Source organism: Dromiciops gliroides, chromosome 5 (genome assembly GCF_019393635.1).
Source record: "Dromiciops gliroides isolate mDroGli1 chromosome 5, mDroGli1.pri, whole genome shotgun sequence".
Taxonomy (NCBI): Eukaryota; Metazoa; Chordata; class Mammalia; order Microbiotheria; family Microbiotheriidae; genus Dromiciops; species Dromiciops gliroides.
In genome coordinates this window covers 203,396,069-203,420,589 of record NC_057865.1, presented here as the reverse complement: position 1 = coordinate 203,420,589, position 24,521 = coordinate 203,396,069, and the positions used below count along the sequence as shown (strand labels likewise).

The 24,521-nt window shown below is 39.2% G+C and overlaps 1 protein-coding gene across 4 annotated transcripts in view; it reads right to left on the bottom strand.

The window, feature by feature from the left end:
- BCL2L13 (BCL2 like 13) overlaps positions 1 to 13,837 on the bottom strand; it is a 78,628-nt gene extending 64,791 nt beyond the window's left edge. For all 4 annotated transcript variants that reach the window (XR_006353223.1, XM_043966017.1, XM_043966021.1 and 1 more), the window contains exon 1: positions 13,438 to 13,837. The gene's annotated coding sequence lies outside the window, so the exon portion shown is untranslated. The remainder of the gene's footprint in view (positions 1 to 13,437) is intronic.
- Between the last annotated feature and the right edge of the window lie 10,684 nt (positions 13,838 to 24,521).

The following is a 24,521-nucleotide window of genomic DNA, read 5'->3' as shown; positions in this document are numbered from 1 at the left end:
TAGTTTTGTTAGTTTTTAAACTCTACTAAATTAAACCAGTTGAAAGATTCTCACCATTACCATCACAATTAACAAAAAATAATTGACTCGATTAAGTCTGCTTACAAGTAGAGGCTTTACACACCCACATTTTGGTTCAAATGCAATTTTTTTTTCATCTCTTCCTAGTTTCTCCATTTTTTTACATTTTTGCTTAAAGGGAAAGGGGATCATGTTAGTTGTTTGTATAGATAAGGAAAATAAAAAGGTGATTGATTTGTCCAACAACTGACAGCTAGGAAATGCCACAGCTGGAACCAAAATCCATATCTTGGGTTTCCTTTCCATCATACCAAGTTGCTTCCTTTAAATAATCTTATTTCCATTCAAAGTACAAAACAAAAGAGCATGCTTTAAGATTTTAGTGGACATCCAATAGGATAAAAAGAAGTTCCAAAGAATTAAGGTTAGGTATATTGGGTAAAGAAAGCCATGGTGAGGGGCAGCTAGTTGGCTCAGTGGATAGAGCACAGGCCCTGGAGTCAGGAGTACCTGAGTTCAAACTCGGCCTCAGACACTTAACACTTACTAGCTGTGTGACCCTGGGCAAGTCACTTAACCCCAATTGCCTCACTAAAAAAAAAAAAAAAAGAAAGAAAGCCATGGTGGATAAATTTTAAGATTCACAGTAAGCAAATCCTACTGTGACCTTTTGATTTAAGACTTCAGAGAGTCCTGCAAGCTTCCTGAAAGTACTATCAAATGTTATCTCAGTATCTATATGAATCATTCTTGTTGTTGTTGTTTGTCCTTCATTCTCAAAAATCATTTCAGAAGTCATGACTTGAAATGAATTGGATTTAAGAGAGGGAAGGCTGTGCAAGGTCACCAACCTCACTCTCTCCTCCAGAGCCATCTGGGTCCAGTGGCAAGATATATTATCAGGACACTGGAGATGGTCCTGGATGTTTATGGGTTAAGTGATTTGCACAGGGTCACACAGATAGTAAGTGTCTGAAGTGAGATTTGAACTCAGATCCTCCCAACTTTAGGGCCAGTGCTCCACCACTGCACCACCTAGCTGCCCTATCTATATGAATCAAGTACTAGACAACCTACCCTATTTCAACTTTAATAAAAGGTATAAGCAATTATGTAGATAAAAGTCTCCAAATTACTAAAGCATATATTGTATTTGAGGAAAGAATGGGTTTAATACCAAATCTACCTGAAAAGGACAAAGCAATTCAACTTTACACAAAGATCCTACACAGCATTAGATTTTTTTTTTTCAGTGAGGCAATTGGGGTTAAATGATTTGCCCAGAGTCACACAGCTAGTGTTAAGTGTCTGAGGCCAGATTTGAACTCAGGTACTCCTGAATCCAGGGCCGATGCTCTATCCACTGAGCCACCTAGCTGCCCCGCTTTTTACAGATTTTGAAAAGGAACTACACAAAAGGTCAAGTGAATTTTTGTACTTGATGCCTTTTGTTTTTATATCACATTCATTTCTCAATACAGCCTTCCTTCTCTGCCCCCAGGAAGGCTTCTTTTATAACAAAAAAATTTAAAGAGATAAAAGGCAACTCAGCAAACCAATGCAAAATTCCATACTCAGTCCTCTTCACCTTTATAATGAAAAGGAAAGAGGTCTATTTTCCCAACTCTACTCCTTGGCCAAGCTCAGCCATTATAATTATATAGCATTTAATTTAATTTTATTGTTCTTTCCATTTAGACTGTTGTAGTCACTGTATAGGGTGTCAATAGTTTTAGTGTAGTTTTAAGCTTTTGTAACTTCAGAATTATAAATGCTACAATGTTACAAAGAACTTCATTTGAAATTTTACTTAAATTTCTTTAGACTTATTTAATTAATGAATGTTAACAATTTTTTCGTTCTCATTTTAATGAGATAATTAGCTCTGTCATTATGCACTACAAGTGGAACAGTTTCTAGATGGCACTTTCTCAGACCAAAAGAGGTCCTCTTGCTCTACCACGTCATCACTTTCTCTATCTCCATTGGACTTTATCATGTGGGGTCATCACAAAACTATTGTATATGCATCAAAACCTCATTCTTTGGAAGATTTTAAAGCTAAGATTAAAAATGTAATAGCTTCTGGGGCGGCTAGGTGGCGCAGTGGATAAAGCACCAGTCCTGGAGTCAGGAGGAACTGAGTTCAAATCTGGCCTCAGACACTTAACACTTACTAGCTGTGTGACCCTGGGCAAGTCACTTAACCCCAATTGCCTCAACCCCCCCCCCAAAAAAATAGGATTAGAGAAATATATCTATAAATAATGCTTTGAAAAAATGCAAGTTAGGGGCGGCTAGGTGGCGCAGTGGATAAAGCACCAGCCCTGGATTCAGGAGTTTCTGAGTTCAAATCCAGCCTCAGACACTTAACACTTACTAGCTGTGTGACCCTGGGCAAGTCACTTAACCCCAAGTGCCTCACTAAAAAAAAGAAAAAAGAAAAGAAAAAACGCAAGTTATCCTGTAATCTGATGTGCTTACATTAATTAATTTTTTTTTTTTTTTTTAGTGAGGCAATGTAGTTATTTTGAATGGGATTCAAACAAGTACAAAGACAAAGATGAAGTGTCCTAGACCTAATTTAAGACAGTCCAGTAGTTCAGGTTTAGGATCAAATTGCAGAAATTCTTATTCTCATTGGCAAATATTTAACAAAGGGAAATTTACTAAATCATAAAAAAGGATCTTAAGGTTATAACATCAATTCATGATAAAATACCCCTCTGAGTCGTCTATAATGGCAGCAACTCCCAGAAAGGTATATATTAATTCTCACAGCACTGGAAATTCCATCGGGTCTAAGGATCCCTGATTCCTTATAGGCTGGGCTTTTTATATCTCAGGCAGCCAGGAAACCATATCAGCATTAAGTCCTAACATACTCCTTGCTCCTTTAAAGAGAAGAGTGCAGCCCACATAAAATAAATGCTACCATACAAGGTAAGGTCAGGTTCTGATTACCATGAATCATGAATAATCCTATGAAGTGGTCCCATTATTTAAATTCATATTATTCAAAGTTATAATTATATATAAAAATATCATAATTGGTTCCAGCTCAATGGAAATATGCAATGAAGAAATTTTTTAAATTTTATCTGTTTTATTAACATAACAGCAAAGGATAAGAAAAATAAATTCTGATTCAAGTTTATTACAAAGTAATAGAGTAGGGGGCAGCTGGGTGATGCAGTGGATAAAGCACTGGCACTGGAGTCAGGAGGACCTGAGTTCAAATCCAGCCTCAGACACTTAACACTTACTAGCTGTGTGACCCTGGGCAAGTCACTTAACCCCAATTGCTTCACTAAAAAAACAAAAACAAAAAAAAGTAATAGAGTAGCTATGGAAAGAAAAATTTCTAAAACAAAATTACTGAGTATCGTAACTAAAGATAAGCCTACACTAGTGATAAGATAAAAAGATCCTTATTTTCGTTTAAAATATTTTAGCAAGGTAGACTGAACTGTTTCTTTAAATCATCATACATATGCTGGTAGATGCAAGCAACTTTATCCACATCTCAATAAAATTGCATGCTCACAATCTCATACTCTAAACCAAATATAGTTGGATAACCTGGGGTATTACCTAAAATCAGCAATACAAAAACACAATACTGTAGTCCTTGAAATATTTTTCAACAGCTAGGCTAAAGTCACTTGAAAATTAGTCTTCAAAAACACGGGGTTTTTTTCCTCATTTTTTTCTTGACTACCAAATCTAGATCTAGAAAACATACCAGACCAGGTCTTAATGGGGAAATCCAAGAAAAAAACCACAGTGATTCATTTTTCCAGCACAAGTAAACACTTGGCCAAAAGTACACCCACCATGTAGATAACGCCAGTGCCCAGGGAAAGGCTCTACAGCAGAATAAGAGGATGTCCAAGATCCATACTAAGACATATCAACATTTCCCAGTGCAGCAACAGGTGCCAACTGGCAGCTTTGTCATGCATTATTACCCAGTTCTGATCTGATCCAGGGCACACAGAGAAGGACCTTCACCCAAAGATGGTAGTTTAGAGTATGGAACAGTCATAGGTCCAAGGTGGTGTACTGAGAGATGAACAAATTCAGAATCAAGAAGAAACTGTGACTCAGAACCAAGGAGCAAAACATAAGTTCCAACTTCTACTCTCATCTTATGGAGAGCAATTACCTGGAGAGCAATTGGGCAGGAATCCCAAATTAAAGCGGAGCCTATAGTTCTGTCACAATGAACACAGTGACAGACCGCTGACAGTAGCTGAGTCCAGCAACATTCTACTGTTGCTCAGACACAATCCCAGGTCAAGAACTTCCAGAGCTCAGTTCAAAGGGGTTGCATTCAGACTTTGCCCTGGATACTTGGAGAACACTGAAAGCTTGCACACCTGAGCTGTCCCTGAGATATGAAATAACAACATTCAGCACACCAAGAAAGGAGCAACAGGACCAGCCTCCACTTTCCCTCAAGAAGTACAAAGGGATCAGCTGGAATATCAAGTCTAAAGTCAAGAAGTAGGCTGAAAGAATACACCTCCTCCCCAAAAAATCCCAACAAAAAGCTATTACGATGAGAGGGATTTTTATGACCTAAACCCAGAAGAGAATGACTCCAAAACATATATACAAGAAGAACCTAAAAAAAACCAAAACAAAACCCACACACAGCTCAGGCAAAAATTCAACTAAAATTCTTGGACAAGACAAAGCAAGAGTTTTAGGAAGAAATTTTTAAGGCTTTTTAAAAAATGTTTTTCTAAATGAAAGCACTAAAGGAAAAACTGGAAAAGAAACTAAAACTGTGGAATAAAGAATTGGAATGTAATTAACAGCTTGGCCCAAGAAGTACAAACCTTGCCCAAGCAACAAACTTCCTGAAAATTGCAATAGATGCTGGAGGGGCTGTTGGGAATACAGGTACTCAGGAAAGTAACTTGGAACTACACTCAAAAAGCTATTAAACTGCATACATTAAATAAATAAATGAAAACTGGAATAGACCAAACAGAAGTCAATAACTCCATGAGACAACAAGAAACATTAAAACCAATCCAAAGGTTAAAAAAAAAATAGGGCAGCTAGGTGGCGCAGTGGATGGAGCACCCGGCCCTGGAGTCAGGAGTACCTGAGTTCAAATCCGGCCTCAGACACTTGACACTTACTAGCTGTGTGACCCTGGGTAAGTCACTTAACCCCAATTGCCTCACTAAAAAAAGAAAAAAAAATAGAAGATAGTGTAAGACATTTCATAGCAAATAAATAGCTGACCTAGAAAATAATTCAAGGAGAAAAAATATTTAAGAATCATTAGAGGGGGCAGCTAGGTGGCGCAGTGGGTAAAGCACCGGCCCTGGATTCAGGAGGACCCGAGTTCAAATCCAGCCTCAGACACTTGATACTTACTGGCTGTGTGACCCTGGGCAAGTCACTTAACCCCCATTGCCCCGCAAAAAAAAAAAAAAAAAAGAAGAAGAAGAATCATTAGAAAACCTGAATACCACAACCAATAAAAAGAGCATATAAATTATTTCAAGAAATCTTCAAATCAAATCTATCCAGATCTCTTAGAACCAGAGGGCAAAGTGGAAATAGAATCTACCAGTCATTTTCTAAAAGAAACCCCCAAATGACAACTCCCAGTAACATTATAGCCAAAAATCTAATGTTTCCAGGTCAAAGAAAAAATATTACAAGCAGCCAGGAGTCACACTCAAAATGATACACAATTTAGCAGCCACCACTATAAAGGAGTGGAGAACTTGGAATATAATATTGTTTTTTGGTTTTTTAGTAAGGCAATTGGGGTTAAGTGACTTGCCCAGGATCACACAGCTAGTAAGTGTTAAATGTCTGAGGCCAGATTTGAACTCAGGTACTCCTGACTCCAGGGCCAGTGCTCTATCCACTGCGCCATCTAACTGCCCCCTTGGAATATAATATTCCAGAAAACAAGGGATATAGGATTAGTGAGAAGAGTAATTTACCCAGCAAAACTTAAGTATAATCCTATAGGTGAAAAAATAGAATTTTAATAAAATAGAGGACACTTTGAAATTCAAACACAAGAGAAAAATAAAAAGATAAACAAGAATAATTATAGGGGAATAAACAAGGATAAACTACTGACATTCAAATATGGGATGATTCATCTGTCTTCTCTGAACCCTATCATCATCAGGGGTCATAAAGGGAATCAAATCAGACAATGCCTAGGAGGGGTTCAATTATGTCTTGATGATCTTAAAAGAACACATAGGGGTGCAGTGAAGTCCATACAAAAAGAAGGGGTAAGGAGAGCACTTGAACTTCATTCTGGTCTGAATAAAGGAGGGAAGAATATACACATATATATATACACATACACACACTGTTGGGTAAAGAAATACATTTCACTCAACATGGAAATAGGAGGGAAAGGGGAAAAGGGAGAGCTAGATGAAAAGTAGATTAAGGGAGGGATTATTTCTAAGCAAAACAAACTCTAAGGTTATACAAAAATATTTATAACTTTTTGAGATGGCATAGAATGGAAATTTGCGAAAGTGACCATTAAATGGAGAATGAATAAGTTTTGGTATATAAATGTGATGAGATATTCTTGAAGCATATGAAATGATGAAGGGGATCGTTTTAGGGAAGCCTGAAAAGACTTGTAAGAACTGACACAAAATGAAGTAAATGAAATCAGGAGATCAATTTGTACAATGACAAAAATATTGTAAAGACAAATATCTCTGAAAGAATTAGAAACTCTGATCAGCATTAATGACAGACTATAATTCCAGAGGATTAATAATGAAATGTTACCTACCTCCTTACAAAGATGAAAAGACTGAGATTGCAGAATGAGATATATAGACAGATATAGATGTGTGTGTGTGTGTGTGTGTGTGTGTGTGTGTGTGTGTGTGTGTGTGGGTGGGTGGATACACACACATTTATATGCACAGTATATAGATTTGTCCTTAGGACATGGCCAATGCAGAAACTGATTTTGCTTGACTTAATGTGTCTTTAAAAGAAGTTTTGTTTTTCTTTCATTCTCAATTGACAAGGGACAGGATTTAAGGTGGTTGAGAAGGTAGATTTGTGCTGAATGAAAATAATACATAATTTTCTAAAAAGAGAAATGTAACATGTTACTGAAACACTGTATCTATTTCCCTCCATTAGACATTAACCACTCAATAAGCATTAAGTATCTACTATAGTACATACCAGGCACTGTGCTAAGTGCTGAGAAGTACTAAAACAAAAGTGAAAGTCCCTACCCTCAAGAAGCTTACATTCTAACATGGGAGACAACATGTACATGGAGTGTATTGGTGTTCAGGGAGCACTAGCACCTCTGGTGTGAGGGCCTGCTGAGCCCTTTTCAGGGCCGCTCATCCACCTTTGGTGTTCACCTTCATTCAACCTGTGGCTCCAAGAAGCTGTAGCATGTGCAGCAGCCACACCCTGGTAAAACTGTCATGGCAGATGGGCTAAACAAGGTTGAGGGTAAACCCATTGGTGAGGATGTCTTTTCCCAGCAGAATGGGCAGATGAGACAATTTGTTCTAAAGGCCATGAAGGCAGTTGAAACAGGTGCTATGGAGTGCTTAGAGCTTAGTCAGGCATCCTGGGCCACTGCCAGTCATCTTGACTTTTGTACCGCAACTGGACTTCAATGATTCAGGAAGAGTGAAGCTGACAACTTTGTGCAACTCTGCCTCACTTAAATCCAACTGACACACACTAGTAGAGCCATCACCTGATGATGTCATTAGTCCTCTTTGAAAAAGACAGGGCAGCTAGGTGGCACAGTGGATAGAGCACCAACCCTGGATTCAGGAGGACCTAAGTTCAAATCCAGACTCAGACACTTAACACTTACTAGCTGTGTGACCCTGGGCAAGTCACTTAACCCCAATTGCCTCACCAAAAAAAAAGAGGAAGAAAATAAAGGACAAAGAACAACAAAGGTTGTCTTGAAGAAAGACAGGCATTCCAAAGGACAGAGGTGAGGAGGGAGGACATCCAAAACATGGGAGATAGCCAATACAAAGACACAAAGGAGGTGGAGGGTTTTGTGAGAAGAATAACAAGTAGGCCACCATGGCTAGAGGACAGAGGGACAATGTGAAAGACTGAAAAGAAAGGAAAATACCAAATTCTGAAAAAGCCTTTAATGTCAAAAAGAACAGTTTTCATTTAACACTAGAAATAATAGAGGCACACTAGAGTTGTACTTTAGAAAAATCGCTTCTAAAGCTTTATGAAGGATTGACTGATTGGTATCAGGAGAGATTTTTAACCAGAAAGAACAATTAGGAGGACAGAACAATAGTATAAGTAAGAAGTGCTGAGAGTGTGATCCAGAGTGGGGGCTACATGAGTGGAGAAAGGTGGGGAAATGCAAGGAATGTTGTAAATACAAATTTCAAACTGTGACAACTTGGATATGTGGAATGAAGAAAAACGAGCAGTTAACACTGAGGTTACAAATCTGCATAAGAAGGATGATAGTGTATGGAAGTTTGGAGTTATTTTAGACAGGACTTTAAGATGCAAAGCTTTGGGTCATCTCATGTGCAATGTTCACTAAGCAATTCATAATGTGAGACTGGAACTTAAAGAGAAGGGAACAATATGTCTTTCTTGAAGGCTTCATAGAAAAAGTGACATCTGAGTTGAACTTAGTAGGACCCTCACAACAACCCTGGGAAGTAGGTGCTATTATTATCCCCCTTTTATAGAAGAGGAAATTGAGACACAGAAAGGTTAAATAACTTGCCTAGGGTCACACAGCTAGTGCGCATCTGAGGAAAGATCTGAACTCCAATCTTCCTGACTACAACCCTGTATTCTACCTTCTGCATAATTTGGAATTAGAAGATTTGGGCTTGAATACCAGACCTGCTACATTAACCAGCTTCATGACTTTAGTCAAGTCACTTGAATTCTCTTGATGTTTTCTTGGCTATAAAAATGTCATTGTCACATTCTACCTCTTGACCAAGAGAAGACTGACTATAGGGACACTAGGAGGCTTCAATATTGAGACTCAGTGAATGTGTGGGTTTGTTTTGCTTGATTATGTTTATTTGTTACATAAGAAGGTTTATTTTTTGAGAGGAAGGAGGAAGGGTTGGTCAAGGGGAAAGGGAAGCTAGCTAAAGTGATATCAAAAAAGGAAAGGAAATATTCTTAATTTTAAAATGAAAATTTTCCTAAAATCAGAATTTAACCTAATAAAATTATTAACACTACTATAAAAGGAGTTGAACACATCTTAATTCCATTTTACAGATGAAAAAACAGAATCACAGAAAATTCAAGGTCATGTTAATCTGCTCCCTAAGTTAAAACAATCTAACTAGCAGGTCTCTGCTTATGCCTAAAAGCCATACATGTCAGCAAATTTAGCATAAATATTCACCAACAATCAATGAGAGAAAAAACCATTTTATTTAGCAATCACTAAGAGCTAGCAGTGCTAGTACTAAAGCAAGGGCAGTACTGGCTTTCAAGAGTTTATATTCTATTAAGAGAGTAGAGAAAGGGAAGGTATTTTGTTTTGGAAAGTTCCCTGAGGGTGGCAAGTAGACTATGGGAGCATAAAATACACCCTTTCCAGGGGCAATGACAGAGTTGATTTGATTACTGTTCAAGAATTAGAAGGTAGAAACAGGAAGGAGAAGGGCAAGGGAGATGACAAGAAGATAGCCTGAGAGTGAATGTGGGGGGGTGGGGGGGGGCAGGCCTAGGAGATATAGTGGTAGGGAACAGCAATAAGGACTTAATGACAGGGGGCAGCTTGGTGTTACAGTAGATGGAATGCTGGGCCAGGTGTCAGGAAGAACTGAAATAAAACAGCCTCAAACACTTGCTAGCTATGTGACCTTGGGGAAGTCACTTAACCCTGTTTGACTCAATTTCCTCAGCTGAGCTCTCCTGAGCTGGAGAAGAAAATGACAAACTCCAGAATCTTTGCCAAGAAGATCCTGAATGGGGTCTAAAGAGTCAGACACAAGTGAAAACAGCGAAACAATACCAATCAGGACAACTACAACGGGCCCCCCCAAGGAATCTTCAGTAAGTGAAAGGGTTAAGTCCTAAGGGCAAGGCTTCTGGTTCAAATAGCAAAGCAGCTGGTGAGAAGGTGACTTGGAAGTGAAATGAAGCCCACGGCTAGTTATAATGGATAGTGGGGTATCAGTAGGGGTGAAAAGATTAAATTTTCTGGGGTATTATTTCAACAAATCATGTAAAATTTTGTTGGTATAGTCAGTTGAGATAAGTATTTACTTGATGTTTTATATATCTTTAGATCTCCCTTCAGGAATAAAAACGAAGATGCTTAATACAAGTTGTGGATTTGTAGGCATTCCACCAATGAAAAAACTAGTCAGCCAAGATATGCTTTGTGTTAAAAACTGAACAAACGCTAAGTACAGTATTTCAATAAATAATATGATGTTGAGCTCAAAAACATGCTTATGTAACTGAAACACACTGGTCAAAACTCTGTGATGACTGCCTAAAAATATTATAGTCACTAATTGGCATTCCTTTATGCTTTGTTTCTGATCTCTACTACAAATATAACTTTTTAGAAGGGGCAGCTAGGTGGCACAGTGGATAAAGCACCAGCCCTGGATTCAGGAGGACCTGAGTTCAAATCTGACCTGACACTTGATACTTACTAGCTGTGTGACGCTGGGCAAGTCACTTAACCCTCATTGCCCCACAAAAAAAAAGTTAATTAAACTTCTCTAAGGTTACCTATAAATAAGCCATGAATGAGAGTACCAAAAAATATTAGTACCAAAAAAATTACTTACTTAAAATGTAATATCCTTTTAGGGAAGGGAGAGGGAAAGAGTTGGTATCCTCAGAAGAAAATTCCATCTACCAGCACAGATAAGCCACTCCAATTAACAGTAGAGAGAGGCCATCAGCACTCAAAGCTTAAGTGACTTGCACAGAAAGTATTTTTGATGATCTCAAGTCTTCCTTACTGAAGAAAGTCTGTCAACCTATTAAGCCCCACTCCTTCTATAGTTCATCTTTCAAGGCACCTCTTGCCTTCAGCACAGTCCTCCACAAATACCTCTTCAATAAAATGAAATATGCGTAAAGAGCTATATGGCAACCACTTTATCTGGCTGGGCTATTGGTCAAAAATCTTTTTGATTAAAAAAAAAAAGGGTTTCATTCTTGTTTTGTTAAAAAAAAAAAATACCGGGGCAGCTAGATGGCACAGTGGATAGAGCGCAGGCCCTGGAGTCAGGAGGACTTGAGTTCAGATCCGGCCTCAGACACTTACTAGCTGTGTGGCCCTGGGCAGGTCACTTAACCCCAAATGCCTCACTAAAAAAAAAAAAAATTACCAACACAGGGAAACAACATCATACCTTTAACTCAGTCCATGGACCCCTTCCCAGAATGTATTTAAATGTGTAAAATAAAAAGCACAATATTACAAGGGATATCAATTACATCGATATAGCTATAAAAATATTTAAATAAATTAAAGGACTCTAGGTTAAGAAGTCCTGTTCTTAAGGTTTACTATTAAAGGTATTCAATAACTTTTTTAGCTGAGTTTTCTGATAAATATTAACTTATAGCTTACATAATCTACTAAACATGATCCAAAGCATCCTTCGAAATGGGAAGGAATTGGGTATAGTATTTTCAACCTACTATACAGGCTCCTTCTCTTTTACTTTTCTCAAATATATTTCAGTTGCAATTACTCCTGAGAAGCTAGGCTCTCACAGGTGAGCTTTCCCTCATCCTGTCCCAAACTCGGTGTTCACAAGGCTTCTGGGCCATCTCTACTGTGCCTGTTGTCTGCCTGAACGATGGAATAACTCCCCCCACAACTAGTCCAACAGAACTCTAATAAGAGTGTCAAATTGAATAGTGCACATGATCAGGATGTGAAAAAGAAATCTCAGAGTCTGGTGTAGAAATATATTCAACTCAACAGGACAGGTAACAGAGAGCAGGTCATCAGAAGAAAAATTTTAAAGGAAAAAATAAAAGGTAAAAACCTATGATTGATTGGGCAATCGGTGAGAGGAAAAGAGAGGGCAAGGAAGGAGGAGCATCAAGCATAAAGCACTATAGCTGAGCTAAATTGCATAAGATCAGATAATCAGATAATGAAGGTTGCCAAAGCAGTGAAGACAGACTTAGGAATATTATTTGGCAGCAGTGTGGAGGGTGGGTGTTTTGCAGAAGGGAAGAAACTGGTAGCAAGCAGACCAATTAGAACCCTATTACAGCTGGCTATGCAAGAGGCGTAGAAGGCTTCATGAATGGAAAAGTACACAACTTGAGATATTTCTGAGGTAAAAGAAAATTGTCAACTTAAAATTGTAAATTCTTTAAAAGCAGGGGCCGGCAATGGTTTTCAACTTTGTATTCTCAGTACCAAACATACTTGCAATATAGTAGATGCTTAATAAATGTCTGAAAAAATATAATTTGCTTCAAAAATTATGATATTCCTACATATCTTCAGGTTGAAAGATTAATGAGCAGGATCTACATGGAGTTAATTTCTGATCCCATTCCCCCCGGTTTCATATCGCTACATAAAGTTATTTCATAATGCCTTAAATACTCATGATATGCAAGAAACCCAAGGGCTTGCGAACATTTCACAAGCACAACACTTGCTCAATTCTCTGGAGAAAAACAAAACAAAACAAAACTAGAAGGAAGTGTCTACTTAATCCAAAGTTATAAGTCACGGAAGAGATAAACAACATTGGTGTGCTAGTCCAAAATTTTTTCTCAAATAACTAGTCGAAACGAATAACTTTTTTCAACCCCCATTTTGATGAAAAGAAAATACAAAAGCAAAATATAATCAGCTCAGTTTAAAAAGTCTAAATAGTGGAACTATCACTTTGGATAAATAGCGTTTGCAAAGTGCTATGCATATGCTATCTCACTCGATCCCCCCAAAAAAACCTTGATTGGTAAGGTTTAACCATTTCATAGTGACTTAACTAACCTGTGGTCACATTAACTAGTCCCTACGCAAGCCACTTGGGGAGCGGCCCAGGCATAATCAAAGCAAAAGTTATTATTGGTAATTGTATTATTCGATTACACTCTTAAGCAAAACAGCTCTCTGGTTTTCAACTACAAGCCAGCCTCAAGTTTTGGACCTGCAACGGAAGCGCCCCCACTCCTGCATCCAGTGCAAAAGTTGTCACTGGAAAGGCAAGGGGACCTCGGCGAGGTTCGAGGCACACAACGAGTCTATCTTCAACCCCAATGGCCCTGGGGAGCGGAGCTGAGGGCTCAAGAGCTGGGAAGGAGAAGCCGAGCTAGGGCACCCGAGTTCCCGACCCCAGCCCCCGCCTCCTCGGCTGACCCGGCCCGGCCCTAGCTGCCCGGACCCCGTCCCCTAGTCACCTGGCCCTGGTTCCGGGGGAGGAAGAGAAGAAGAAGGAGGAGGAGAAGGAAGAGGAAGAGGAGGAGGGAGAGGCGGCAGCAGCGGTGGGTCCTCGTACAATCCGGCAGCCGCAGCAGCAACTGGCCCGACCCACGACCCTAATCTACTGCCGCGACCATGATGAAGGCGGAGGTCACCCGTGCGTGGTGACGTCACCGCCAGCGTCCAAGGCGGTCGGGAAGGGGAGGGCCGAAGAAGGAGAAGGAGGAGGAGAAGGAGGACCAGTGGCAACCAGAGCCCCTCCCTCCGATTGAGGGGTAGGCCTCCAGGGTAATGAGTGAGAGAGCGGTCTAGGGCGGACTCGACCGGAAAGAGTCTGCGGACTCTCGCGGTGCATTCCGAATATATGGCTGCCGGCGGGGAGGAAGCAACGTCGATTGCGGTTACTTCCGGTCATGGCTACTCCCACGGGTGGATAAGGGGTGGGGGTGGGGGACGGCAATCGGAGATTTAAAAAAATATAATTTATGTCTTTATGAGCCTCACCAATAACCAGGTCCGAAGGAGAGGCGAGGGGTTACTATGAAACACGTGCTGCGAGGTGGCGTCATTACGTTTTAGGGCTACGACATTGGGGAGGACCTGGTGATGTCATTACGTCGAAAAGAGTCCGAAATTAGGCGGGATGGCTGCAGCTGTTCCAGTTGCATTGTACTCCTACTCAAGTTGGTTTCTGCTCTAGCTTAGGCTCAGAATTCAAGACTAGGTCCAAAAGACCAAGCTGACTTGATTGGCTCCTTGGAGATAGGACGAAAAAATTTATTTCAAGAATATCTTGGAGCAGAGCACCGGCCCTGGAGTTAGGAGTACCGGAGTTCAAATCCGGCATCAGACACTTAACACTTACCAGCTGTGTGACCCTGGGCAAGTCACTTAACCCCAATTGCCTCACTAAAAAAAAAAAATCTGATATGATAAACCCAAAGATCCAAGCTTTTGGAACAGAAAGTCATTATTTGACAAAAACTGCTAGGAAAACTGGAAAACAGTATGGCAGAAACTAGTATATATCTTGCAGGTATACTAAAATAAGGCCCAAATGGGTACATGATTCACATATAAGAGGTGAAACCATAAGCAAAGTAAGAGAGTATGGAAATAGTGGATAGGCCGATTTATGGAAAGAGGAAGAATTTAAAACCAAAGAAGATACAGAGCATTACAAAATGTAAAATAGGTAATTTTTATTATATAAATTTAAAAGTTTTTACACAAAACTAATGTAACCAAGACATTAAGAAAAACTGGGAAAGAATTTTTGAAACAAATATCTCTGATAAAGGCCTGATCTCTCAAATATATAGAGAACTGAGTCAAATTTATAAAAATACAAGTCATTCCCCAATTGATAAATGGTCAAAGGATATGAACAGGCAGTTTTCAGACAAATCGAAGCTTTCTATAATCATATGAAAACATGTTCTAGATCACTATTGATGAGAGAAATGCAAATTAAAACAAGTCTGAGGTATCACCTCACACCTATCAGAGTGTTTTGTTATAACAAAAAAGGAAAATATTAGATGTTGGAAGAGATGTGGGAGAACTGGGACACTAATCCACTGTTGGAGTTGTGAACTGATACAACCATTCTAGAGAACAATTTGGAATTATATTAATTATATTAATTGTAATTAATCTGTGTATACCCTTTGATTTAGCAATACCACTGCTAGGTTTATATTCAAAAAAAAAGAGAGAGACCTATTTGTACAAAAATATAGCACCTCTTTTTGTGGTGGCTGAGAATTGGAAATCAAAATAATACTCATCAGCTGGGGAATAGCTAAATAAAATGTGGTACATGATGCTGATAGAATGCTACTGTGCTATAAGAAATGACAATCAGGATGATTTCAGAAAGGCCTGGAAAGACTTATTTGAACTGACGTATAGTGAAGTGAGCAGAACCAGGAGAACGTTGTGCACAGTGACAGCAGTATTATTTGATGAAACTGTAAATTACTGAACTTTTCAGCAATACAATGATCCAAGACAATCCCAAAGGACTAATGATGAAGTATACTAACCACCTCCAAAGAAAGAGCTGATAGTGATTGAACACAGACTGAACACAGACTTTCATTTTTTCTTTTATTCATTTTCTTATACAAAATTACTAATATGGTATGTTTTATTGTTTTTTGATGTCTTGTGGAATCATTAGCTTATACTTCCCTGACTCTAATTTTTAAGGAATTATTTTCTTCAGTGACCTTTTGTATCTCCTTTTCTGTTTACCCAATTCTATTTTTTTTTTTGCAGGGCAGTGAAGGTTAAGTGACTTGCCCAGGGTCACACAGCTAGTAAGTGTCAAGTGTCTAAGGCTGGATTTGAACTCAGGTCCTCCTGAATCCAGGGCTGGTGCTTTATCTACTGTGCCACCTAGCTGCCCCGAATTCTATTTTTTAAGGAGTTCTTTTCATCAGTGGATTTTTGTATCTTTTTCCATGTGGCCATTCTGCTTTTTAAGGAGTTCTCTTCAGTGGATTTTTGTGTCTTTTCTACCATTTGGCCTATTCTGTTTCTTAAGGTGTTAGTATTGTTTTGTGTCTCCTTTGCCAAGCTTTTGACCCTTTTTTTCTGTATTGTCTAGCATTACTCTCATTTATTTCCCAATTATTCCTCTACCTTTCTTACTTGATTTTTAAAATCCTTTTTGAGACCTTACAGGAATTCTTTTGGGGCCTGAAGCCAGATCACATTTTTCTTTGAGGCTTTGACTTTATTGTCTTCTTTTGAGTTTGTGTTTTGATTTTCCCTGTCACCATAGTAACTTTCTATGCTCAGGTTACTTTTGTTGTTGTTGTTTCTTCATTTTTTTCCTGTATATTTCTTAACTTTTAACTTTATGTTAAAGTTGGGCTCTGCTTCCAGGGTGGAGGGGGCACTATATCCCAAGCTTCAAGTTTTTTGTGCAGCTGCTTTCAGAGCTATTTCTAGAGGTCTTTAAGTTTTCAGTTCTTCCACACTGGTGTAACAATTGGAATGACACCACCTGCTGGAGACTTACTGTAGAAAAGCTCTTCCATGAGGTGAAGGTCTTTGAGGGCAAGACCATGAGTCTTTGGCATCAGGAAGTGACGTTTGCTTGTGGGAGGAAGAAGGCGGAGGCTGGCGCTCTGATTCTCTTCTCTTTCCAGCTCTCTGGCAGAGAGCGGAGCTAGAAATGCACTCTCCCTTTAATAGATAGATGAATGTAGGCCTTTCTCTCTCTCTTTACCAAATTCTTATTCTCCTTAATAAATGCTTAAAAGTCTAACTCTTGCTAAAGCTTATAATTTATTGGCGACCACTCATTAGATATTTTAGACAGACTAGCTAGAATTTTAGCCTTAACAGAGGTATGATCTGAAAAGAGGTATGCTTACTACTCTCCTAGTTTGTGCTGTGGTTTGTGAGCAACCACAAGTACTCTTTTCTCCCTTGGAATGGTGACCAGGATCCCAGTTCCCCTTCAGCTAAAAGTCCTGGTGTGCTAGGACTCCTCCTCACCCTGGGACTGTGACCCAGACCTGAGTATAGGCAATGTAACACACTCTTGTATCCAGGACCAGCAAAAGGACCCCTGTTATCTCCCTCTGACAAGTTGTCCAATCCCCTTATTGTTTGTGTGCTAAGAGCTTGGGAACTTGCTGCTGCTGCTGCTGATTCAGTTGCCCCCAAGGCCTTCTTCAGGCTTGCCAGGGCATTGCACAACAGGGCACTAAACCACATTCCACTCTCACCCTATTACAACAGACCTTTCCTGCTGAATTTCTAAGTTATCTTGGGCTGAAAAATTGTTTTTGTGTGTATTGTCACTCCAATATTCATTTTGAGGTGTTATGTGTTTGGAGGGGAATTTGGGAGAGCTTAGGCAGTCCCTGCCTTTTATCTATCATCTTGGCTTCATCTTTGTTTTGCCTTCTTTTTGACTATATTTAGTTTGAGTATTTTATATCTTTGAAGGTCTTGTATATGAGTGTTCAAGGAGAATTAGCACCTCTGCTGAGAGGGCTTGCTGAACCCTTTTCAGTACTGCTTATACACTTTTGCTGTGTACCTGGCACTCAACTCTCACCTGTGGCTCCAAGAAGCTGTAGCATGCACACCCCAGTAAAAGCACCTGTGGATTAAACCAGGACGAGGGTAACCAAGGGGCCACAAACCCAGCAGTGAATCAGTGCAGTATCTACCTCAGATATGTAAATACCTCCCCCAGTGGAATGGGTAGTTAAGAACAACTTATTCGAATGGCCATGAAGATGGCAGAAATAGGCACTGGAGCTTTAAGAGCTTGGTCAGACATTGAAGACATCAAGGTCGTCCACTTATGACTTTTGTGTTGCCACTGAAATTTGATTACTTTGGAAGAGAGTGTGAGGCTGTTGACTTTGTTGACTTTTTGAGGCAATGCTGCCTCAATTAAATCCAATTTACCCTGTGATGTCATTGGTCCTCTTCAAGAATGAAGGATAAGCAACAACACCTTTGAAGTTAATCCTCTATTTTTTGTGTTATCAGTTTTGTTGGCATGTAATTATACAATAGGTTCTGATAGAATGTAACCTTCCTGAAGGAAGAAACTGTCTCGTTTTTTGGTATCTCTAATGCTTTGCTCTTAGTAGACACTTCAGTATTTAGTTTTAGCGAATATATGGGAAATACCATACTCAGCACTAGAGATACAAAGATTGTACAGGGGTTGGTTCTCAATGAGTCTATAATCTAATAGAGCTCAATTTCAGCTAAGCAGCCAGTTACAAGGGTTTCTTTTGGGGCAGCTAGGTGGCGTGGTGGATAAAGCACCCGCTTTGGATTCAGGAGGACCTGAGTTCAAATTTGGCCTCAGATACTTGACACTTACTAGCTGTGTGACCCTGGAAAAGTCACTTAACCCTCATTGCCACACCAAAAAAAGAAACAAAAAACCCACCAAAAAAACAAGGCTTGCTTTCTCTTTAATCAATTCATATAAATCTTTCCATGCCTCTATATTCATCATGTTTGTTGTTTCTTACATTACAGTAATATTCCTTTTACATTCCTATACCATAGTTTGTTTTACCATTCCCCCAATCAGTGGGGTTCTACTTCGTTTCCAGTTCTTTGCTACTACAATAAGTTCTGCTGTAAATATTTTAGTTTATATAGGACCTTTTTGTGACTGGCCTTTTTTGGGTATATGACAAGTTCACAAATAACTATGATACAGGAACATCACTTGACCTTTTTGAGGCAAGACTTTACAAATATAAGCAAAAAAAGAAATTGTCCCTGCCCTTAAGGAGTTTACATTCTAAAGAATGAAGACAACACAGAAAATAAAATTGACATTTTTGATTATGTAAAATTGAAAAGTTTTTGCAGAAATGGAATCAATGTAGTTAAAAATCAGAAAGGCAGCAGTTAATTAGCCAATAGTCTTAGCAGCAAATTTCACCAATAGAGGCCTAATGTTCAATACACACACACACACACACACACACACACACACACACACACACACACAGAGTGTGCACTAATTTAATGGTCATTGACTGTTGTTTTTATGTTTTAATCAAGTCCATGTTTACATATATAAATTTATGTATGTGTATAATTGCATATATACCTATGTGCATATCATCTATACCTATATATGTCTTTTATATATATATGGACTTGATTAAAACATAAGAATAGCCATTCCCAATAAATTAATGGTCAAAGGATATGAACAGTCAGTTTTCTTTTTTCTTGGCAATTGAGGTTAAGTGACTTACCCAAGGTCACACAGCTAACAGGTATTTGAGGCCAGATTTGAACTCAGGTTCTCCTGATACCAGGGCTGGCACTCTATCCACTGCACTATCTCACTGCTCTAATAGTTTTCAAAGGAAGAAATCTAAGTTATCAACAGTCTTTCTTTTTTTTTTTTTTTTTTTTTTTTTTTAGTGAGGCAGTTGGGGTTAAGTGATTTGCCCAGGGTTACACAGCTAGTAAGTGTTAGTGTCTGAGGCTGGATTTGAATTCAGGTACTCCTGACTCCAGGGCCGGTGCTCTATCCACCGTGCCATCTAGCTGCCCCAACAGTCATATTTTTTAATGCTCCAAATCACTAATAACAAGATAAATTCAAATTTTAAAAATCCTGAGGTTTCACCTCACATCAGCTTGGCAAAGAGGGAAAATGACAATTATAGGATGGCATGTGGAAGGACAGGCAAACAAATATACTCTTGGTAGAGCTCTGAATTGGTACAATGATCATGGAGAGCAATTTGAAAATATATCCCCTAAGGGGGCAGTTAGGTGGTACAGTGGATAGCACTGGCCCTGGATTCAGGAGGATCTGAGTTGAAATCTGGCCTCAGACACTTGACACTTACTAGCTGTGTGACCCTAGGCAAGTAACTTAACCCTCATTGTCCTGCAAAAAAGAAAAAGAAAATATACCCCAAAAGTTAACAAATTGTGTGCATGCTTTTCAACCCATTGATACTGCCAGTAGGCTTATACATCAAAGAGATTAAAGGAAAAAGGGAAGACATATGTACAAAAATATTTATAGAGAAAGACTTTTTGTTATAGCAAAGGATTGGAAATTATAAGGGCACAGAAGCCAATGCGTACAATAACCTAGTTTTTAATAAACAGATGCCAATTATTAGGGAAGGAATTTACTATTAACAAAAACTTTTGGGAAAACTGACAAGAACTAGGTTTGAACCAACATCTCATATTTGGGAATATACTGGACATGGGCAAATGCTGAATTACAAAGATAAATACCACACAGACCTTGCTCTTAAAACTTTGGCTTCTGGGGGATAGGGTAACAAAGGAGAGAAAGGTTCATACAATGTATTATGAACAATTTTAAATGAGAGAGATCATTTTAAATTTGGAGAGTGGGAGTAAGGAAAAGTTTGGCACCTACATGAGGTGACACCCTAATTAGGCTTTGAACCAAGAGAACAATTTAATCAGACACCCATTTCAAGTACTGACAAATTATATACCTGTATTGGCTTGTGCAAAGTCATGGAAACAGAAAGGTAGATCAAAAAGGGGTAGAGGTTAGATCAGTTTGGCTGTAACATAAACATAGGTTAAGGGAAATAGTACTGGAGTTAAATTGTGGAAGACATTGAGTGCCACATTAAGGAGTTAAATCTTTATTTTGTAGTGTTAAAATGAATCTGGGAAGCCTCTCTGGGCAAGACAAACAAAGATGGGGTCTACAATCCACCCAGTACAGTTTGAGGCACTGAAATACAGAATTCACAGTTATTTATAGATCTCTTCATTCATGTATGGTGTAACAATGTCCTATAGAAGCTGATTCATGTAAGATTGCATTTTATAGGTTACTATGTACTAACTTTGTGACATCCTGACTTTGGACTTTCCATGACATCTCAATCAGCCTTTTACAGGAATTTCTTACTTTATCATTTTAATATAAAGTTAATGTATAATTATGATTATTATGGTTATGTACTTAAGATACATACTTTATGATGATTTAGTTACACTTTGAAGTTAACTAACAGGATTTTCCCTGGGACTACATCATAGTTTGGTTACACACAGGTTTTAGGGGGTTTTTTTGACCTGGGACTATACTCTTACTATAAATCACACAACTATTTCTTAGCCTAATGATTATAGTTGATAAAACATTAGCAGAGCAAAACACTCAAGACATTGCTTATTGATCTTTTTCCTTTTGGTAGGCAGTGGGAAGCTACTAAGGGTTTCTGAATAGAGGATGAGCCTAATGACTAATACTCTATTAGAAATTATGTGGGCAGCAATAAGGGACATTAGACACAGAGGAGACTGGTTTGGAGACAAGTCTGTCAAGGATAATATTTGATGAACTCTTATCAAAGAACTCGAGTATAGGGATTGTTTTATTTTTTATTATTTGTATTCCCTGTGCCTAGAACCATGCTTGGCACATAGTAGGTACTTAATAACTTTCTGTCAATCACAAATTTTATCCTCAAATCTCAAGTTATGGGGGACAACTAGGTGGCGAAGTGGATAGAGCACTGGCCTTGGATTCAGGAGGACCTGAGTTCAAATTTGGCCTCAGACACTTGACACTTACTAGCTGTGTGACTCTGGGCAAGTCACTTAACCCTCATTGCCCTGCAAAAAACAAAACAAAACACCAAACACACAAAAAAACCCAAAAACAAATCTCAAGTTATGTGTAGGTTTGTTTTTACAGTTTTCATAGGCATAAGAACAGGGAGCATGGGCTATGTGTCTCCATATGGCATAGGGTATTGTTGAAGTGGTGTGTAGCAAGGGGATCATGACCCATATTCATGATCATTAAAGAAAGCTGAAAATAAGAAGTTCCATATAGTCAGAGGCAAACATCTTTTAAAAAAAGGAGAAAAAGGTGCATTCTGCAAACTAAAAGCTGACATGGTTGACATTAATTCTTGAAAAAAATTAGAATGGAATGAATGGGGTGGCTTTTGAGGGAGGCAGTAATCACAGAGGGCAGGACTAATTCATCATTTTCTTTTTTTAGACAGTCAATTAACATTTATTAAATATACGCTATGTGCCAAGTACTGTGCTAAGTATTGGGGATTCAAAGAAAAGCAAAAAAAAAAAAAAGTTCATACTCTCAAGGAATTCACAGTCTTATTGGGGTCTGCATACAAATCACTATTTACAGAAAGCTAAATACAGGGTAGATTTGAAATAATCAGAGGAAAGAAGGCAGTGGAAGTAAGGGGAATCAAGAAGGCTTTCTGTGAGAAATGGGTAGTTGTCTCCTCTCAATGTGGATATAACAGTCAGTCATACTCCTCTGACCTGTTTGTAGGACAAAGGTCTCAGATCCCCTCCTCCCCCTCAGGTTAGCAAGGTCACATGGTTCAAGGAGCCCTGGTCTCAATTAGGTCCTCTCCAGAGTTCTGTCCATATAAGGAAGTATAAGGTCCACTCCTGAGTTATGCCCATACAAGGAAGAGGAGTGGAAATAGTGCGTTCTGATTAGCTAGTTTTGGCTCATAGATTGTAACCCCGACCAGTGATGAAAAAAGGGAAGGTCCATTCACATTAGAGACTAGGGTATAAAACAGGGCCTGTGAGCCCCCTTTCGGGGCACCCACTAGCTGCACACTAGGGTGCCTCCTCATGAGAAGAAAATAAAGCCTTTGTCACCTGGATGCTGAGTTCCTGAGAATTATTGAGAAGAGGATGAATTTTTCCCTCACACTTTCCTATAAAAGCTACAACTTGAAGGAGGTCAGAGAAGCCAGGAGGGAGGAATGAGGAAGGGATAGCATTCCAGGCATGAGGAAAAGCCACTGAAAATACCTGGAATTAGGAGATGGAATGTCTTGTTTTCAGGAAAGAGGCCAGTGTCACTGGATCAAAGAGTACCTGGGGTTGGGCGTTGGGAAGTAAGGTGTAAGAAAACTAGAAAGATAGATGGGGTTTGGCAGAGAGACAAGTTAGAAAGGGCTTTGAACACCAAACAGAGAATTTTATATTTTATGCTGGAAGTAATAGGGAGCCCCTAGGATTTATTGAATGGCGGAGGGAGGGTGACAGGGTCATACCTGGGCTTTAGGATGATCACTTTGACAACTGAGGGGAGGAAGGACTGGTAAGGAAAGAGATTAGGGGCAAGGAGAACATCCAGCAGGTTATATGAGTCCAGTCATGAGGTGATGGTGGCCTGCACTAGGGTATTGACAGAAGGCATTTATTTATTTATTTTTACTTTATAACATATGATAGAAGTTGTGAAGATTAAGTCATATACTGTTATCTTTTAATGTTCTTTTTTGTATGAGGAAATTTTATTTTTGTTGATGTTTGTCAAGTTAATAAAAAGGAAAGCAAAAAGAAACTGAATGCTGTGTAATTATGACAGCTTCATTCATGAGAAGAATTGAGAAAATGTACTTCTTTTAGCTTTTCAGAGGTGGAGCATTGTGGGTATGGAATCTTTAATATGCTTTCAGACATGATTGATGTACTGATTGGCTTTAATGAGCTACTTTTCCCCCTTCCTTCCTTTTTTTAATCTATAGCAGAGGTAAACTGGTTTAAGGGGACCAGGCATTGGAGCATGTCCCTTTCCTAGCAGGTGGAAACTTGTGGAAATGCTGCTCATCTCCCAACAGACACATGGTGAGCTTAAAATGCAGAAAGGGACAGGTACACTTTTGAGACATGGCCAATGTGGGCATCTGTTTTACCAGTGTGTAGCTAAGTGGCTGTGTGTCTAGGGCTTATTTATTTATTTTCATTTACTCAGGTCATGGGAGGAATAGATAAACAAATGAAAATAAGTAAAAATAACATACCTTTAATAAAGTGGCAGACATGGAAAAAAAAAGAAATTTGAGGGAAGCCTACTTTGAACCAAATGTGACTGAGGGATGGATAGCACTGTGTGATGATCAAGAGTTCACTGATTGATTGCTGAGCTGGAACTCAGTAGGAGTAACCTATCCTTCTTCATTCCTTTCTCCTTCCTATTGGAAAGACAGGTCTGGTTTGAGCGCCCCGTGAGAGCTGTGGGAGGTATTCACAGCTGGCTCTGGTGGCCAGGAACATGTGGCACCTTTTGGGTTTGTTCTGTCTTAACTGTAGGCAAATACTTCCACTGCGATAGAAGCATGCAGGTGAACTCATACGTTCTGAAAGGTCCCAGGATCCTGGCCGACCTGCAAGAGGATCGGGAGCTCAGTTCCCAGAGTACCAGTGGAAGTATCCAGGGATTACTCCTAGAACCCCACCCTCCCAAGCGTAAAATGGGAAGTCACGCAGAGTGGGTGTAAGAGGTCTCTGTTCCAAGGGATGGCTCTCCGGGTAGGAGATGGGAGAGGGATAGGAAATGACAGTGATGTAAAATCAAAACGTATCAATAAAAAACTTTTTAAATAGCTACTTTCTATAGTGTTTGTCCTTACATAAACTTTAGACTTGGAGTCCACACCCTCTTCCCCCGCCCCCCCCCCCAAAAAAAAGTCGTTCTGGCTAAACATTCTGAAGTGTCGTTTTTGAACTCATAAGGTAGATTTAATAGAAACAG